General features: G+C 37.8%; 1 protein-coding gene and 1 pseudogene across 8 annotated transcripts in view; both read right to left on the bottom strand.

Annotated features, from left to right (window-relative positions):
• TASP1 (taspase 1) overlaps positions 1-18,086 on the bottom strand; it is a 315,899-nt gene that overhangs the window by 120,387 nt on the left and 177,426 nt on the right. The gene's annotated exons all lie outside the window — the stretch shown is intronic.
• Positions 5,532-6,095, bottom strand: LOC140618843 (large ribosomal subunit protein uL23 pseudogene; annotated as a pseudogene).

Here is an 18,086-nt window from a genome sequence, read left to right as displayed (position 1 = left end):
GGTATTTAACTGTTAAACAGTATAGACAACCTAGGATTACAAGTTGTTTTAGTTAGGCCTCTAGAAAAGACAGAGACCAAAACAAAAAAGCAACACAGAGAACTTATGCAAATGACTGAGCAAAAGAAAAGTAACAGAGAGAGAGAGAGAGAGGGAGAGAGGGAGAGAGAGAGAGAGAGAAATCAGAACAACAGGCCAGAAGGTCCAATACCTGAATAATAGGAGTTTCAAAACAAGGGACTAGAAGAAATGAAATTTCAAAGAAATAATTCAAAAATAAAAAAGAATTGAAAGGTAAGTGCTTGGACTAAAAGTCTCATCAACCTCCCAGAACAATTCATGAAAAGAAAAAAAAGAGTGCCATGTACATATATCAAAATATTGAAGAAACAGAGAAAAGTCTACAAATTTCTAAGTGGGGAAAAAAAAGTCACCTGGAAAGCAAGGGGATCATAATAGCATCAGGCTTTTTTTTTTTTTTAAGATTTTATTTATTTATTCATGAGAGAGAGAAAGAGACACAGGCAGAGGGAGAAACAGGCTCCATTCAGGGAGCCCAGCATGGGACTCAATCCTGGGTCTCCAGGATCATGCCCTGAGCCAAAAGCAGTGCTAAACTGCTGAGTCACCCGGGCTGCCCCCTCCCCTTTTTTTAAGATTTTGTTTATTTATTCATGAGAGACACACACTGGGGGGGGGGGGGGCATGAGATTTTTCAATATAACACTGGAAACTAGAATATTAGAAGAAACCTTCAAAATGCTGAAGGAAAATTATTTCCAACCTAGAATTCTATACTAGGCTAAAATGTCAGTCAAGTGTGAAAACAGAATAAAGGTCTACAAAGTCTCAAAGAATTCACTTCCCACATTTTTCTCAGAAAGCTATAGGATGAACATGCCTTGGCAAAGTGAAGGAATAAGACACATAGGAAAAAGAAAATATGATCTGGAAACAGGGATCCAAAATAAGAGAACACAAAAAGATTCCCAGATGGCATGCAGCTTTGCAGGAGGCTTAGAGTGGACAGTCCAAATTGAAGCAGGAAGCCAAAGGAAGCTCAAAAGATATATCCAAGGGAAAAAAAGTCAAACTTACAGAATATATGTTGGGTTTGAAATTATTTAGAGGAAATGTTCCAGATTTTGAGGGAAGTTTGACAATCAAGACTGACTGGTATTAAAAAACAAACAAAAAGAAACCTAAACAATAATGATGTAAATATTAACTACAGAAAAAATATGTAGCCCAGTTAGCAACAGCTAGGGTCAAAGATATAAGCTCGCAATACTGATGAGCTTAAATAAATAAATAAATAAATAAATAAATAAATAAATAAATAAAAGTGGTGTGGGGTGGGGGGACATAATACACTGAAAGGAGGAATGGTACATGTAATATGTATAGGTTTGGGACTGGAAATAGAGGGAAATTAAATCCTTGCCTTCCCTGGTATAAATATGAAGATATCTTAATTTGATATACAAATAATATCCAAAATTGAAAACTGAAGGAATAGTAGTACAAGTGTGTTATGTTGAATTACAGATTTAAGTTTTAAAAGAAATAGTTAATAAGAGTTAAAAGTAACAGCCTTAGGGGAGAGGAAGCTGGGGATTGTAATTGGAACAGGGAACTACTCATTTTCATTTTAAGTCTGGGGTATTTTTTGTCTTTTTAAACCACTTGTTTTGCCGTGCAAAGAAAACACAACGCAAATTTAAACTGCGGGAATTGGACTAAATTTTTTAAAGAAGGGGGAAGGAGACGGGAACTTCACAGTCATTGAGAAACTCGTGCATCAGGACTTGGTTCTATGCTTTCATGTTCTATAGTTTAATTTTCAGAACCACCGAAGGGGGTCAGAGCAAATCTCCCAAAATGTGTCATTTTGGCATGTGGTCTGTTTTGACCTGAAGGCAATTGAGACCCTGTGGGCTCAAGAGAAAGTTTTTACCTCACCCTTAACTACCTAGAAGAACAGAAATTGGAGGTCTTTCCCAGAATTAGAATTATCACCAGGGATAAATTTTATCTGAATAACCCCTCTGTATGGCAGGGCAAATATCTAATTATAAACATCTGTTCTTCTTATTGCTTGTGAATTGCTCTCCTCCCCCTTGAAGCCTCAAGCCTTAGCTCAGCATGGCATAAATATCTCATTTTACCTTTCTGTCTTTGAACTCCTCAAGTATAAGTTGAGAAGTATAAGTTGTATGTATGAAATTAAATTTGATTTTCTCTTATAAATCAGTCTCACATCAATTTAATCCTTAAAGCAGCTGGAAGAACCTTTGAAGGATAGAGGAAAATATTTTCTCCCCAACACCACGTACTATGAACTATTTTTATGTTGTAGATGAAGAACCTAAGGTTCAGAGAGGTTCAATGCCTTGCCATAGTCATACTACAGTTGAGCTGAGTATATGGTTTTCCCTCATGTCTCTCTGAGCCCATAATCCTTGCTTGCTTTGCAGCAATGCCTCTCAGGGAACAGGAAACTCCAGATAAGTTCACATTCCAACTGCTGCTAGAAACTTCCACCCCACCAGCACTCAAACTATTGACACCTCTAGAATTGGTCCTTTCCCTACCAAATCCAGGAACTTCTCCTAGGTCCCTAACCACTCATCCAAGCTTAAAACGCTCTAACTCTCCCCTCTTTGATGACTCAACACATGAAACCATGTGAAATTCCAACAGTTTTCCCTATGACTGTACTTGTGCTAGGCTCTGCCCCTTCATTTCCACTGACAAGACCCTCAATGTACTCTCATTGTACTGAAAACATTGCAGTAGGCTCCCTGCTCCAGTCATTCAAATCTGTAAATTAATTAATTCAATAAATATGTACAATGTGCCAGGACTCTTCTAGGCACTGGGGATATAGCAATGAAAAAAAAAAAATGAAGTCCTTGCTCACATCTAGTTGGACAGGTTAGGGGATAAGTAAACTTACAAGTCAATAAAGAACTTCATGAAGTTCTTGATAAGCACTGTGAAGAAAACGAATCCTGGTAAAGGACAGAAGGTGTGACTCAATGCAGGGTCTATTTCACATCAACAATGAGGAAAATTCTCTTGTGTTAAGGAACTAACCATGTAAAGACCTGGGGGAAGAACATTCTAGGCAGATGAACAAGCAAAAGTAGAGACCTTAGGTGAGAAGGAACCTAGGTGTTCAAGAAATATAAGGAGATTAGAATGGTAAGAGCTGAGTGAAGGAGAGGGAAGAGAGGGCAGAACATGAACTCAGAGTGGCAAGGCCAGGTCACTTAGGGTTACAAAAGAGCTTGTGGGTACATTAAGGAGTTTGGATTTTACTGCAAGTGTGATAAAAAGATTATGAAATCTTTAACATGACAATGATAGTTTTTGTTTGCACTTGCAAAAGGTTAATCTGTAGTATGGAATGGATTGGTAGGGCAAGCATGGAAGCAGCAAGTCACTAAAGAAGCTGCAGTTGCAGCCCAACTGACAAATAACAGTGGCTTAGGTGAGCCTGCTGGCAGTGGAGACTGTCAGTAGAAAGTGGGTCTGGGATATACTCTGCAAGTAGAACCAAAAGGGCTGTTCGTAGAATGAATATGGGGACATGGGAAACAGAGACATCAAAGTTTACTCTAATAAGAAATATGCACCCCAGCTATGATTACATCATAAACCATTCAAAAAATTTCAATGGCATTCAAGTGTCCACAGAACAATGTCCCAACACCTTAGCCTGGCATAGCCCTCCTCTCTCTTCGAAACCTTATCTCACTATTTATTTTTACACAAAAAATGCTTTAGCCAAATTGAACTTCCTGTATCCCATTTTTTTTCCAAGATTTCATCCTAGGCCCGTTGAACAGTTATGAACTGTTCTTCCTGAGTCCCTTTCTCTCCATGAACTGAATCTATCCTTCTGTGCCTTTTATACAGACACAGCTCTCTACAGTGAGGGTATTTCACCAGTAGAGTGCCTTTAGTGATTAATGAAATGCTCCCACTTATTCACTGCCTTCTCCGATCTCCAATCTCCTCAACACACTGTACACACACACACACACACACACACACACTCCCACTAACATCACTGCAATGTGGCATTGAGGATGACAAGACAGGGTGTTAATGCAATGAAAGGTGATGGAGGCCCCAGGGCACCATGAAAGCTACATCAGAACTCCTCACTCTTAGTATGCATCCATTCAATAATTTAATGAAACAATGATTAGAATATATTTGAAGATTTCAAATTTTTCATGGAAAGTACTCAGATTTCATATTATCACTGTAATGTTTAAAAAATACTGACTCAGACAGAAGGCCTTGTTTTGAGTCTCGGGGCAGTAACTATGTCTTTCTACGAAAGATATTTTTTTAAACATCTATGCTTCAGTTTTTTAGATTATAAATTATGGATATTAAAAGACATCTTTCTGGTTGTTGTAAGGACTGAATTATATATATGAACTCTGCAACCTCTGAAGAGTTATCTAAACATTTGGTGGTAATAACAATGATGGTAGGAAGACACTTCAGCATTTTGCTGGTTCTCAAAAATTGTCATGTTGAACAAGATCTATTACTGTACCTATTTGGTTAACCTTCCACAACAATCAGAACAAGTATTCAACTGATATTCAGTGGTGGTGATAGGGTATCAATTTTCATTCACCCTAATAAAATGTCCCTAACAGATTCTTTAAATATTCAAATGCAAAACTATTATGGAATAAAAGTATAATTATAGATGGTAAGAGAAATAGTTACTGTAATCAAATGTATGTAACCTGAATATTCATTTAAATTATAAACCCATACTGTAAACAAATGAGACATCTACTTACTAAATTTGTGCCATAATTTTTAAGGATGAAGAATTTGAACAAACTTGAAAGGAAAATCATTATAAGTATTAAAGTAGAGAATTTAATAGGAATATTAATCCATATTCTTTTGATTGCTAATACTAGAATCTTAATTAAAATGATCTTCAGTAAAAAGGAGGATTTGCTGGTTCATAAAATCCAATCGTAGGGATATGATGGGTTTTAGTAACAGCTGGAAATAGCTCTCTATGGATAGTAATACCCATCAATAGTTCCAGGCTATATTCCTGACAATTTTCACCACCAGGGACTACCTCTTTTTCAGTTTTAACATTCTCAGGGGGCATCAGTTGGATGTAAGAAAATTAAAAAACTTGACTAGCCTGGCTTTAGTCAGGGATTAAGCCTAGAACAATCAATTGTGACCAAGAGGCTAGTGGAGTGAAGTCATGGATAGACAGACAAATCCACAGAGGTCCAGAAAACACAAATGAATAGAACACTAGGCCACAGAACCAGGAAATAAGGATCCCATATCTGGTGCGGTCTACTTGAAATTAATCAAGCCACTTTATCTCTCTGAACTTTGCTTTCTTGTTTCATCTGAAAAATTGGGAAACTGGACAAATAATCTCTAATATTTCTACCAGTTCTAATAGGTAGGAGTATTTTCAGTTTTAGAGATTTATGTCTACCCACAGCAGCAACCAGCCATTACCTGATGCCAGCAAGACAAAACATTAAAGCTCCTTTTTTTTTATGGTGAAAAAATTTATATTTAGATTTATAGCCAGCTGGACTCAGTTTAGATGATCCCAATTTGTTGGCAACATCCAAAGCATCATAGTCAGGAGCCAGTCGAACATATGCTTTCTTCTCTCCATCAGGCCTGATCAAGGTGTTGACCTTGGCCACATCAATGTCATAGAGCTTCTTCACAGCCTGTTTGATCTGGTGCTTATTGGCCTTGACATCCACAATGAACACAACTGTGTTGTTGTCTTCTATTTTCTTCATGGCTGACTCAGTAGTTAAGGGGAACTTGATGATGGCATAGTGATCAAGCTTGTTTCTCCTGGGGGCGCTCTTTCGAGGATATTTGGGCTGCCTTCCGAGACACAGGGTCTTGGGTCGTTGGAATGCAGGTGACGTGCGGATCTTTTTTTTGTGACTGTGCACGGCTTTCAGCACCGCTTTCTTAGCTTTTAAAGCCTTTGCTTTGGCTTCGGCTTTGGGAGGGGCAGGGGCTTCCTTCTTCGCCTTTGGGGCCATCTTCATGAAAGGGCCATTAAAGCTCCTTTTGCAAAACCTGGTACAATGCTTCCTCTTCAACATGTGAGGACTTATCAAAGAGTGATTCCGTAGCCAGAAGGCAGCTGCTAGTGTTCCACCTTCTCATTACACTGAACAAAGAACCTCTGTCTTTCAAATACATTTCTGCACATCACTTTTTTCTTTTTAAAGTGCATATGCCAAATCACTTGAACGTCATTTTCTCTTAGAGGAATTACACACGTATTGAGAAAAAGAATTGGAGAGAGACAAAGATGGCTTGAAGGTCAGATGAGCAAGAAAATGGAGGACTGAGAAATAATAATGCTCCCCTGCTGTAAACACATACCTCTAACTCTAAAAGAACAAGAGAGATTATTATAAATATTCTTTAAACATAAAAGTATATACTTCTTGGAAGACCAAGGATCTTTCTTCTAAAGATGCACTTGAGTTAGTCTTTTCTGGATCTGAAGTATAAGCAGAACGACATGAAGACTACATAACATAATTAGAGGAGCCAATCACTATGTTCAGAAGCATTAGCTCCATTAATGAAGTGCCACTACATTTTGCCTTTGAAAAGAAATCTACAAGATCATCGCCATCATCCTATTAGATGTATATTAACTGCACTCTATCATTTCCTGCTCCAACAAAAATCCTGATATAATGATTATTACTATATTCATTTGACAGATGAGAAACCAAATCAAAAGAGAAAAAATCTGATGCACAGGGTGGTAAATGACAGGCTTTCAGCAAACAAAGAGGAAGTGGGGATCACAACACTAACTGCTCACCCAGATCCTTGCACTACAAACCTTGAAGACTATTCCTATTCCATCTCTACCACAGTGCATGGTATCATCGTTATGTCCAGTTTTCTGGTGGTTTTTAAACATAGTTTTAAAGACTCTAATTCAAGTCTTTAAAAAGAAGAGTTGAATGTGGCCAATGACCCTTTTGAAGTACCTTATCTACCATAATTTGAAAGATAGAAAAAGTTAACCTGTTTCAGAACATAAAATTCCAAAGTATAATGAGAACCTAAACATATCAGAGAGACAGTCAGTCTGTGGATAAATTTATCGATTCTGCCCATAAATATTACAAGTAAGAAACCAAACTTAGAGCACCTGGGTGGCTAAGTTGGTTAAGTGTCTGCCTTCAACTCAGGTCATGATCCCAGGGTCCTGAGATTGAGGTCCACATTGGGCTCCCTGCTCAGCCAGGAATCTGTTTTTCCCTCTCCTTCTGCAACACGCCCCCCCCCCCACACACACACACACAACTGATGCTCTCTCACTTCCTCTTTCTCAAATAAATAAAATCTTAAAAAAAAAAGATAAACCAAATTGAATCCATTAAAAAGCTTCTGTTCCTTGGTTTAACCAATCACAGAATATAGTCATCTAATACAGCCCTAAAAATAAGAGTTTTTGGGGTTTTTTTTTTTTTAAGTTTGACATGGGGTCTCTGTTCTCAAGAGAGTAATTTAGCTAAGGAGAAAGACAATACACTTCAGAAATCATACCCACAGTCATAAAATAAGTAAGTCATGGGCCTGTAATGTACAACATGGGGATCACAGTTAATAATATTATATTATATATTTGAAGTTGCCCAGAGTAAGCCTTAAAAGAAAAAAATTATAACTATATATGGTGACAGATGTTAACTAGGCTTATTACATCATTTTGTAATATATATAATCAAATCAGTATGTTACACACCCAAAACTAATATAATGTTATATGTCAATTATACTTCATTAAAAAATCATAAAGCAATTCAAGAAGAATCAGTAGGTATCTTCTTTTCCTGAATATTACAGCTCAGCGTTCTATTTGCTGGTGGAGGTATCTGGAATTCCACAAGCTCACCCTTACATAGCAATGACAGGATGAAAAATGTGAATCTCTGACAAAAAGCAAGTAAGAATGGCCTACAGACAACCAGAAGATTCACTGGATGGGAAACCAAATGGTCCAGTTTTCCAGCCCTGGTCCTGGTACATTCCATGTTAACTTTTACAAGTAAGAAGAGGATTCTCTACTCTCACACTCTACCAAGTCACCTCAAGCTAATGGGGAATACAAAGAACACCTTTCCCCCACAGCTAGTTATCATCTAACTTCAATTTCCAGGAGTGTCACAAGGCAGAGAGGCCAGAATGGTGATAGTGGCAGAAGAGAGGGATCCAGACTGGGCAAGCTGTCCTCAGTGGGGACAGGGTGTGGTGGTATAGATCATAATTACTTATTAATACTAGACTAGAAGCCATGAATTTGAATATAACATTCATTCAACTAATATTTTATATTTCATCTTCACCTTTAAACATTTAAGCCTCTACTCTGTGTCAAGACTGTATGGGTCCCTAGGTATTCAGTGATTAAGATGAAAATCTGTGCCCCCAGGTGCTATGGTCTGAATGTTCGTATCCTTCCAAATTCACATGTTGAAAAATGCCTAACATGACGGTATTAGAAAATCGGGCCTTTGGAAAATGATTAGTGCCCTTACAAAAGAGACCCAAGACAGATTCTTTGCCCTTTCTGCCATGTTAGGTTATAATGAGAAGTCTGCAATCCAGAAGAGGGCTCTCCCCGGACCATGCTGGCACCTTGATCTTGGATTTCCAGCCTCCAGAACTGTGAGAAATAATTTTCTGTTGTGTATAAGCCACCCAACCTGTGGTAGTTTGTTCTAGCAGCCTAAATGGACTAAGATATCAAGTCATCTATGATAAGATAGACTATACACAAATATAATCAGTGCAAGAAAGGTAAATCAAGCAACATAAGGGAGATACAGTGCTAAGGTGGGTTCAGAGGGAGAGAGCATTTTAATCAGAATGGTCCGGGACAGCTTCCCTGATGGTGACAGTTGAGGAGAAAAATCCAAGCAACTGAGAGAACAGTAATTCATGTACTGGGTTCCTAAAGTAACAACATTTCTGGTACAGTAAAGAAATATATTTCAAAAAAAAAAAAAGAAATATATTTCCATGTGTAGTCATGCCTAACAAACCAAGAATAATATTACTTGTTTTAAATCAAGAGAAACAGGGCTGGTATTCAGCTGATTGTTAAAAGACTGCTGTTCTTATTGGCTGTTAACTCTCTTGAGGATGCCCTGACAAAAGGCAAAGTTTTAATTCACTACTGTACTTCTTTAAAACATACTATGAATACCATACATACGGTTTTAAATACTCAAAAATAACAAAATAATATTCAATGACAGTATCTGTCTTACTCCAGTCCTATTCCATTGAGATGAGTATATCCTTCCTAAAATTATCCATACTTATACACATATCTATTTTCAGTTTTTCACTCACTGGAACCATGTTATATAAACTGCTCTGCATCTGGCCTTTTAAATTGAATAATATGACTTGGAGATCCTTCCATAACAGCACACACAAATTTAGCTCATTCTTTTTAATAACTATACCCTTGGACATATATGCCATCACTTCTTTTTTAAGATTTTATTTATTCATTTATTTGAGAGAGAACTCAAAAGTATGTTATGTAAGTGGGAGGAGGGGCAGAGGGAGAAAATCTCACTCCACAGTAAGCAGAGAGTCCAACTCGGAGCTCTATCTCATGGCCCTGAGATCATAACCTGAGCTGAAACCAAGAGTCTGACGCTCAGTCAACTGAGCCACCCAGGTGTCCCTACCATCACTTCTTTAAATAGTTCCTTGGTGATGGGCATTTAGATTATTTCTAGTTTTATCTATTTTTTTGCTATTACAAGAAATGCTCCTGTGAATATCAGGATACATTTATCTTTCATACATGTGTAAATATATCTATAGGATACATTTGTAAATATAGTTGACAAATCAATCAACATATGCATTTAAATTATTGCTACAGATCCCCAAACTGCCTTCTAAAAAGACTTATACACACAAGAACAGTTTGACAGTGCCCGTTGCCCCATAAACTTACCAAAACTGGGTAGTACCAAACTCATTGATTATTATTAACCTGATACATGAAAAATGGTATCTCATTGGTATCTTGAAAGATATTTATTTTGCAGCTGGTAGGTCAGGTAACAGAGTTTCTAACAGATGCATTTTAGCTGCTGCTATTTGCCTCAGATATAGTGCCTGGAGCAGAACAGTTATCTTGTGGCCATGAAGTGTAAAGCTATTTACTAAAGATTACCAAATAGAGTCTAGGCTTCTGATGCACTCTGGAGCCACTGTGCCAGCTTTGGACCAGTTTCAGACTTTTTACGTGAGAAAAGGAAAGGCCTCATTTTGTTAAGTCCCTACAGCTGGGTTTCTATCATATTAGTCAAATATAATCCCAAACCCAAAATTTCCTTTATCTATTTCTCTGTCAGGAGAATTGGTATTATTTCCCCCTGCCCTTACTAATTTGCTAAACTCTTTACATGTTAAGGCACCAAGTACTTGGCCGTGTGTGTTGTAAATATTTTCCCTCAGTTTGTTATATAAATTTTGATTTTGTCTATGACTTTTTTGTAATAGAGAAGTTTTTAATGCTTATGTGGTCAAATTTATCAATCATTTTCCTTTACAGCTTCTGTGGTGGGAGTTTTTCTGTAACCCAAAATTATAAAAATAGTCCATTTTTTTCTATGAGTGCTTTTATAATTTCAGTTTTTACATTTAAAACTTCATTCCATCTGGAATTAATTTTGATGTAAGGACTGCAGTGGAGATCCTGCTTTATTACTGTTTTCCCTTAATGGTCAGCAAATTGCCCAACATAAATTTGTTGGAAAATTCAGTTCTTACCCACTGATTTGAAATGCATTTTTATCACAAATTACATTCCCATATGTATTTGTGTCTATATCTAGATTATCCTGTTCCATTGATGAAACTGTTCCCATACAGGTATCAAATGGCTTTAATTATCCTAACTATAGTATATTCTACCTAACTGGGCCAGTTTCCTCTCATTACTCATTATTTTCATAATATTCTTTGTTATGTTCATGTGATTTTTCCATATGATTTTAAGAATAAGCTTGTGGGACACCTGGTGGCTCAGTGGTTGAGCGTCTGTCTTTGGCTCAGGTCCTGATCCTGGGATCCTGGGATTAAGTCCCCGAATAGGGCTCCCCACAGGGAGCCTGCTCCTCCCTCTGCCTATGTCTCAGCCTCTCTCTGTGTTTCTCATGAATAAATAAAATAAAATCTTAAAAAAAAAAAAAAAAGCCTAAGCTTGCTTATACTTTTATCTCTCACTGGAATTTTCATATGAACATAATTTCATGAAATTGTGATTTTGCTTAACACTTAGGTTGTTCTGGTAAATTTTTCCAAGGAAAGCCTGAAGATAGAATTAGTTATATTCCTGACACCTCCAAATGGTGGAGCCATGTGAATTTTTAGCAAAGAAATGTGACATGGCACCCCAAAATAAAGTTTGCAAGCATGGCTCTATCTAGTTGAAAAGGATCAAATAAGTATCTTTGTAGAATATCTTCTGAGATGTTAGTATGAAAAAAACAATTTTTTTTCTTCATGGTCAGTTCCTCTTCTGATCCATTTTATCTGATTAACTACAGGCTATAGTTGCCATCTGTGATATTCTTAAATCAAGAAAATAATTCTCAGTAACCCTCAAGATACACAAAACAAGACAAAACCAAAAACTAAACCCCTCAGTTCTAAAAGAGGTTGGACGGCAAGTTGTCTGTGAGTGAAGTGAAAACACTGAATTGGCAAATATTTAGGTCAACTAATCAATCCTAAGTAATCCTAAGTGCTTGAAATACGAAAAAAAATTTTCCGGTAGACAAAGTTATTGCTCATTGAATCCTAGATTCCATCCCTGCTGACTGTCTTAGGATATTTACAATATTGTCCAAGGGACCAATGTTCCTGAGCAATGTCATTTACTTCAGGAGGACTATGCTGGTATTTTTTATCTTGACTTAATAAACAGAATCAGTGTGATCAAATAATGCAGGTAAGCATCTGGGAGTTCACCAGACTGTCCCTACCAATTACTTATTGCACAAAGACCCACAAAGGACATAAGATATTTAGGAAGACTATATACCCATCTGTTGCTGTTCATTGTTTTGAGCTGTTCATTATGCTCAATGAGTTTTTCCTTCTCGAGTTCTTTCAGCACATATGCCATTTTGTCCTGTGAACAATTTTTTTTTTTCACTTTTTACCTGGTAAGGTTGTATCCTGCTCAAGTACATGAGCAGAAGTACATAACTTTGAGGCTTACTATCATGCTTTTAATTCTAACGTAGACAGTTTAATACAGCACCTACTTTGTGTGCTCTCAAGCATTTTGCTTTTAAATAAATAAACAAATCTATCTTATTGGGGGCAAAATTGGCTTCATATAGTCTGTCTTTCCAGCTTGATAAAATGGTGTGATTGTTGTGATATAATAAGAAATATATATTTTGGAGTTTATCCATAGTTTCTGGTACACAGCTCCTAAGACCCATGTAACTTCCTATAATAGAGCCATAGGGACATCTATTATAATATTTAGTTTTGTTCCTAATTCCTGAAATAGCTCTGGAGTAATACAAGTAAAATGGGTATCTTTTGTTATTCATAACAAGCCCCTTTCAACCATACCCGAGTTTATTAAATGAGTAACTTTGGAAAGCCCCTAAGTAACCTAAGGATGAGGACTAGTTGCCAAGGGAACCAACCAAGTGATTAGAAAGAGTTGAAACTTTCAGCCCCACACCTTCCAACTCAGGGCAGGAGGGACTAGAGGTTGAACTAATTGCCAATGACTAATCATTTAATCAGTCATGCCTATGTAATGAAGCCTCATTAAAACCTAAAAAGATAGGGCTTACAAGACACCTAGGTGGTTCCACAGGTAAGCTTCAGCTCAGCGCGTGATCCCTGGGATCAAGTCCCACCTCAGGCTCTCTGCAGGGAGCCTGCTTCTCCTTCAGGCTATGTGTGTGTGTGAGTGTGTGTGTGTGTGTGTGTGTGTGTTCTATAAATAAATAAATAAAATCTTAAAAAAAAAAAAAAAGATGGGGCTTGGAGAGCTTCTGAATTAGTGGATACAGTGATGAGAAAAAAACTCTCTAAAGGCCTGAGAGACAAGAGAAGCCATTTTAGATTTCTTTCTAAGTCAACATGGCTGTATATCAACTTTGTTCAATCAAAAGACTGATTTATGGCCTGCCACCTATGCATTGCACTTCTGCTTTGTGAATGAGTAACCTAAAGGAAAACCACCTTGTCCTTGGAATATGAATTCTTCTATACCATTCCTTTATGATAAAACTCATGATTCCTACCCAAATACTAATCTATAATCTTCTGAGTTTTTACAAGATATAAAAAAGTATAAAACTGTAAAAACTGTTCATTCTCAGGAACACTTTCTTCCCTGTAAAGAGCATGTTTCTCAAGCAGCTGTCCCAATTTGGTAAATAAAATGTTCTTCCTTACTTTTAGAGATTCTAAAAGGTTTGTTCATTTTGTGTTGACAACAGGGAGAGCAGTGAGCCCAGGGAAGGCACAGTAGCTTTCAAGCCCTTCCCACACACCTCGTCCTATGCACCTCTTCCATCTGGCTGTTATCATTTATATCCTTTTTTAAAAAAACAGTAGCCTCTTAAGTAAACTGTTTTCCTGACTTCTGTGAACCACTCTAGCAAATTAATTAAACCTAAAGAGAGGGTCGAGTAAACCTCCAATTTATATCCATAGCACAGATGACAGACAATCTGGGTTTGTGAGTGGCATGTGGAGTTGGGGGTGGAGGGTAATGCAATCCTGTGAGATCCTGAGTCCTTAAGTTGTGGGATCTGATGTTATCTCCAAGTAGATAATGGCAGAAGTGAGTTCAATTGTAGGTCACCCAACTGATTGATATCAGAGAATCAGAGAATTACCTTGTGTGGGAAACCCCTCATACACATTGGGTGACCACAAGTGTTAAAGTGAAGTACGACAGTAGAGGAGAAGGCAGGACTGTTTTTCCTTATCAAATGGTGATTGCTGATACTGAGATTCCTGTAAGTTTCTAGATGCCACAGTATTTTTTACATTTATTATTGTATTGAAAGGCATATAGTGGCACATAGCAGCATAATTATAAGTGCAATTTTCTATCATTGCTTAAGCTTACAACTCTAATTCTAGAAACACTGCATTGTTACACTGTGAACTTTAAATGAATCTGTCCTGTAGCCACGTACAGTGAGTTAACATATCCTGAACACGTAACAGTGGAGACACTCATTAATGCAAAAGGACATTTACACAGAAGGCTAAACTGCAATTAAACAACATATCAACATAATAACATGTGCGGTTTTATATCTCACTTGAATGTAATTCTCTATGTATTTTATATTTAGTGAAGTCACTGAACTCATTAAATACATGTTCTATACAACATCCTCCCAAGCAGGTATGCAAACACTTAAAAAAAATTGTTGGGCAGCCCAGGTGGCTCAGCGGTTTAGCGCCGCCTTCAGCCCAGGGCCTGATCCTGGAGACCTGGGATCAAGTCCCACGTCAGGCTCCCTGCATGGAGCCTGCTTCTCCCTCTGCCTGTGTCTCTGCCTCTCTCTCTCTCTCTCTCTCTCATGAATAAATAAATAAAATCTTAAAAAAAAAAAAAAAAAAAGGGCAGGCCGGTGGCTCAGTGGCTTAGTGCTGCCTTCAGTCCAGGATGTGATCCTGGACATCCAGGATCGAGGCCCACGTCGGGTTCCCTGCATGGAGCCTGCTTCTCCCTCTGCCTATGTCTCTGCCTCTGTGTGTGTGTGTGTGTCTTTCATGAATAAATAAATAAAATCTTTTAAAAAATTTGTTTCTGAAAAATGTATAATCTTATTGGTGAGACATAATTTACGTAGCTAAAAGCTACAGAACAGTATATAATAATATCTATTAAATTTTTACACAAATACATTACTATAAACATGTACTTATATCCCACCAAATGTAAGAGCAATATCCATAGATAGAACATGCATATATAGAACCTCTTGTTCACCAGCCACCACTAGAATAGTCTCTGACACATAACAGAGATTGATAAATAACAGGTGATTGATAAATAATCTGTTAGATGAATGAATGGACAGTCCATTAGAGGGCCTTGTGTTAAGTGTTTTAGGACTTGAGAAGGGCATACTTACTATACTTATTAGAGAGCTCTAAAATGAGTGTTCACAACTCTTGACTATTTACACAACATGAATGTTGAGAAAGGTCATAAAGAAGAGCAAAGAGTGCTCAGAATATACTGAGTACTTAATATCTACTAGATGATCTAGACCTAGAGAAAGATTAAGAGGCTACTTGGCTGAGAACATGCAGAAGGATGCTATCCCAGGCACAGGCAACATTGGGAAAAGAGACAACTGGGTCTGGAAATAGAACAATTTTAAGGATTAATGAGAGAAGCCAAGAAGAGAAAGGACAGGAGCAGAGTTTGGAAATCCAAGGGCCAACAGTAAAGAGAATATCTAGGGAGACATTCACAGTGGGAAAAATGACATGAGAACAAACAACTCCAACTGACTGAATTAAAAGATGAGAGGGGAATGGCAAGCAATCAGTGGTCCAGAACTGCTCAACTTGCAGTGGAAGAAACAGATCTGAGGGATCTTGTGGCAAAAGAGAAGAATGAGATAAAGCTATAAAAAACAGCAATCAGTGAACGAGAAAGTCAAGAAAGCAGTACCATCTCCAAGATCTTCTGCTTAGCAAAGTGATAACAGTGGTCACATTAACCAAGGACTTAACTTGCTAACAGAGTTCCAACAATATTTTTAGTTGTTTCAAAAAGTCAAGCAAGAGCTCCTAGACCCTGGAGCACACACAGGGAGAGTTGCAAGGCATTCTGTTCCTGCTGGGAGTGTCACACACATAAATTGGGTTAAGATAGATAAATAAGCTGTACTGAAAGGGAAGGGGAGCAACAAAAAGGTGACTCATCATCATAAGACTGTGTGAATATCATCGCTACTTTTCCTTCATTTATTCTATATGTTGAATACTGATTGATTATGTATTCAACCCAATTCTGAGTGCTGGATTACACTGGTAAACAAGACACACTTGGTCCTAGCTCATTGGGAGGTTACATTCTGATGGGGGAAATGGCCAAACAAACAATACATACACACATTATTTACAATTGCGACAGTTCTACAGAGGAAACAAACAGGGGGCTAAGGAGGAGACTAATGGCAGCAGGTAGGACCCAACAAGCATCTCTGAGCAGGTGGTATTTTAATTCTGACTAAAGGATGAGCAGAAAGGAACCAGAGGAAGATCGGAAAGGGGAACAATCCAGCCAGGAAATAGGGTCCTAAATGTGGGACCTAATGCCAAGATCCTAAAGTGTGGAAATACCTAGGAATTTGTAAAAAAAAAAATAAAAACATAAGAGCAGGGAGGCCAGCATAATAAGCGAGGGAGGAGAGTTACCAGGGATGAAGTTGAGGGAAAAGCAGGAATCACATTAGAGATGCCATGAGGTAACATGTACATTTTTATCCTCATCATAGTGGAGGACCATCAAAGCAATAGAGGAATTAGAACAGGCTGCTGTGTGGAGAACAGACTGGGTTGAGGGCAGCTGTCAAGAGAGGCAGGAAGATTGAGGATGTTTCTATGGCAGTCCACATGAGAGTTCCTCACTGAATGTTCAGGATATCACTGGAGAGGCCCCTCCTGCCCAGGCCCAGTGAGGTGGCAAATGGACCACAGCCCTCACCATACTGAGTACATGCTACAGCAGATACTGCTCAGAGTAGAAGTGGGACAAGAAGAAACTGCACTGGGGACTGAAGGCAGGTGCTCTCCCAAGGAGAGCATTTGGGTCACTGCTCTCCATCAGGAGGCCCAGGTACCACACTGGAATGTGTGTATACAGTCACACACCTAGATCTGTCATTTCAATCAGGTTATTTAAACATCCCCTTATTGTTATGTAAGATCAACTGCAGGGCCATGAGGACAGTTGTCAGAGAATACTGGGCACAGTGAGGTCTACCATTTCCTGTGAAATTCTTTCCCTGGTCTACTGCTCCAACTTCCTTCCCTTTCTGGGTCCAGCATGGCCTTGTTCATCTCTGGAATTCCCTTTCTATCCTAATTCAGCAGAGCTCTAATTTGTTAACTGTAGGGTGCTGAGCAGGATCTATTTTTTGGCTTGTCATTCTTCACTAAATACAGCCCTAACCTTTTTTTTTCATCTTCGTTGTGGAATTTCAGCTGCCCTATTTGATTTAATTGTAGATTTTTACAGTCTACACATGCCTAGAAGCCTTGGGCTGTGGATAACCTTTTACTATGTCTAATAAATAAAATAGAAAAAAGAAATTGCGGAAGTAAACCATAAATGTCTTAAAGACTAACAAATAGGCAAAAAGGAGAGCCATGAATTTTTAAATTTTTACAGACATTCTTGGAGAGTGAGATCTTATCATTCATTACAGAACAGCTAGAAAGAAAGCAAAAGTAACCCAAAAAAAGTAACTCTTCCTTCATTTCTATTTTTAGAAGGATCTCTACTAAAATTAATACGTTATCAATGGCAATGAAAGGCCAAATTGATTTGTCAGTCATCTGTTTTAACTTACAGAAGAATAGGCAGTAGACTCAAACTCAAGCAACCCTAGGAAAAATAAAATAAAGTAATAAAATATTAAGATAAAATTAAATTTAAAAGCTTGTAATGAGAAAAGGGCCAAGAATAAAAATAGGTACCTAGTAGGAAAAAGCAGGCAATATAATCCATAAGGAAAACTGACTTTCTTGGTCCATAACATTGAGAAGCTTAAAAAATGAAAATGGGGGTCTCTGAATTATACTTGATCATTCAGGAAAGTAAAATTTGAAAAACAGCATGGTGTATATATAATGGGATTGGCTTTAGGAAGTTAAAATCAATAAATAACACTTTATGCTTTGCTTTAGGAAGTTAAAATCAATAAATAACACTTTATGCTCAAAAGCAACTTTTATAG

Source organism: Canis lupus, chromosome 26 (genome assembly GCF_048164855.1).
Source record: "Canis lupus baileyi chromosome 26, mCanLup2.hap1, whole genome shotgun sequence".
NCBI classification, from domain to species: domain Eukaryota; kingdom Metazoa; phylum Chordata; class Mammalia; order Carnivora; family Canidae; genus Canis; species Canis lupus.
The sequence above is the reverse complement of the archived record's forward strand: the minus strand, read 5'-3'. Positions and strand labels throughout refer to the sequence as shown.